Consider the following 2933-nt stretch of genomic DNA (forward strand, 5'->3'; position numbering starts at 1 on the left):
ATAAAGCTTTGGGTTACTCTCCTGCTAAGGAGATCTCTACAGCTCATTCATCTGAATTGCAGGAGATTAACATTTTAATAAGAAAATGATCTTAGCCAATAGTAAGTGTTCACATTTAATTTAATTTAAAAAAACCACCACAATCTTTCTTTTTGTTTTTGCTTTTTGTTTTGTTCTGTTGTTGTTGCTGTTTGCTTTGGTAGGTCCACCAATTAATGGATAAAATAAACATGACAACATTTTTCAACCACTTAAATCACACCAGTCTAAGGAGACTCTGGTATACCATGATTGGGATCCCAGGACTCGAAGATGCCCACATGGGATCTCCATCCCCATCTGTTCCGTGTACATAGTGGCTATTGCAGGCAATGCACTGCTATTATTTCTGATCTTCACTGAACGGAGCCTACATGAACCCATGTACTTTTTCCTCTCCATGTTGGCCCTGCGCTTGATATCTTTCTGTCCACAGTCACAACACCAAAAATGTTATCACATCTTTTGGTTCCAAGCTGGAGGCATTTCTTTTCCCAGTTGTGTGTCTCAGATGTTTTTCCTCACTTCATCTTTGTGGCAGAGTCTGCCATATTGCTGGCTATGGCATTTGGACCGTTATGTGGCCATCTGTTACCCACTAAGATACACCAATATTTTAACACCCATCTGTCATCATTAAAATGGGGCATTGCATCTGTGACTCGAAGCTTCTTCATTCTGCTTCCCCCTGATCTTCTTGTTTATCGGCTCACTTACTGTGGGAGGAAACATCATTCGACACTCCTACCTGTGAACACATGGGCATTGCCAGGTTGGCCTGTGACCAACATCAAGGTCAATATTTACTATGGGGTAATAGTAGCTCTTTTTTTCCACCTGCCCTAGACGTGGTACTGATTATTGTCTCATATGTACTTATCCTTTGGTGCTGTGTTTAGAATTCCTTCTCCGGATGCTCGACTCAAGGCTCTGGGTACATGTGGTTCCCATGTATGGTAATTATCTTGTTTTATACACCAGCTTTTTTCTCTTTCTTTGCTCACCGTTTTTGGTGGTCACAGTATACCACTGCATGTGCACATTCTCCTTGCTAACCTCTATGTAGTGTGGTACCACCCACAGTCAAATCCTATCATTTATGGCGTGGAAGACTAAGCAAATTCAAGAGAGAGTTATCCAAGTCTTTTCTTTAGGAAAGACATTTGTTGACGCAGTCTATGCAGCTTAATTTAGTTCTTTATAATTTTCCATGAACTATAGAACTCAAGCTACAATAGAAATGTGAATCAAGACATCATTAGTAATGGTTATCATTGCAATTTTGAGCAATCAAAATAAGAGTGAATTCTACTTTGCATATACCTTGTTCAGAATAATACTAGAACAAAGACACATTATTTTATGTACTATTTTCATCTTTGTTACAACATACATATTCATACCATTAAAAATATTCAATTTTTTGTTAACACATAAAACAGGAAAATAAGCAATATGGCCCTTGTTCATACACCAAACAAATAGAGCCAGAATCCTATATAATTTTGTCAATTCAGCCCATTTTTCCTAAATTTGGAAATAAGAAGTGCTACATGTCCAAGACATTATTCCTGTGCAGTTATCACACCAATTCAGTCATTTGGGTTTCAAGTTCAAGTTTCATATTGAAGATGTTTGATTTTGGTCAAGAATATTTAAACTTCTTGCATTTGTATACACACATCTCCGATTTTCACTGATGGATGGATAGAGAGGAGTGACCTACAGAAAACTCTTAAACTAGTACCAGGTATGATATTAAAATAATAATTTTGTCTATTATTTATTACTAGCAATTAAAACAGTATAAATTTGACAATCTGAGAGCCTTGATTCCTTTATATTGCATTTTTTTTCTCTCTCACGGGAAATAATCCTGTAGTGTTTTAAATGTTAAGTATTTCACTGTACATATAAAAAAGACTACCAGGAGAGTTATTTTTAAGATATATCTCTATTTCCACACCAAATCCAAGTTCTCCTTCTCTCCCATTTCCGCCCACTCCCCTACCTCTCTCCCCTAATTTCATCCCCGAATCCTCTTCTCAGAGAGGGTAAGTCCTCCCGTTGCGAGTCAAAAAAATTTCTGGTCACATCAAATCATTTAAGGAAGGACCAAAGGTTTCTCCCCTCTGTATCCTCAAACAGGAACAGGGAATGGGCCTCCAAAAAGCCAGTGTCAGACACGAGGGATAACTCTACAACCCCCTACCAGTGGCCCCACAAACTGCCCAAGCCCATACAACCTGTCACCCCACAGTCAGAGGATCCCTAATTAGGTCTGTGCAGATTCCCCAGCTGTCAAGCCAATCAATGAAACTCCACTATGCTTATGTCTGTGGGTTTCTTCTTCATGGTCTTAATCCCTTTGCCCATATTATTGTTCCTCCCTTGCTTCAACTGTACTCACGTAGTGTTGATAGATGCTGCTCATTTGTTTCCAGCTGCCCAGACCCGAAATAATCACTCTGAAACTATATTGTTTGCAATACTGTTTTGCCAAATAGCTCAAGTGTTTTATAATAGCTAGCTCTTATGTCTTTAATTAACCCATTTCTATTATTTTATATTTTAACATGAGACTAGTATCCTACCCCCAAGGTTCTGTCTAGTGGTTTGTGTCTTTTTCTTCTGGTAGCTACAAGGCATATCTTGGCTCTGCCTACTTTCTTCCAGCATTCAGTTTAGTTTTCCCATCTAGCTCTATTCTGCCCTATCACAGGCCAAAGCAACTTCTTTATTCATTAACCAATAAAAGCAACACATACACAGAAGTTCTTCCCATGCCACAGGCCCAGTGCTTAGCTGTGGGTCTCTGCATCTGCTCCCATCATTAACTGGATAAAAATTCTATGATGACAGTTTAGGTAGTCATCCATCTGACAATTACAGGG

The 2933-nt window shown here is 38.8% G+C and overlaps 1 pseudogene; it reads left to right on the top strand.

The window, feature by feature from the left end:
- The first annotated feature begins 230 nt into the window (after nt 1-230).
- LOC119819511 lies at nt 231-1228 on the top strand (annotated as a pseudogene).
- Nucleotides 1229-2933: the final 1705 nt, after the last annotated feature.

This window comes from Arvicola amphibius, chromosome 1, assembly GCF_903992535.2.
Source record: "Arvicola amphibius chromosome 1, mArvAmp1.2, whole genome shotgun sequence".
Taxonomy (NCBI): domain Eukaryota; kingdom Metazoa; phylum Chordata; class Mammalia; order Rodentia; family Cricetidae; genus Arvicola; species Arvicola amphibius.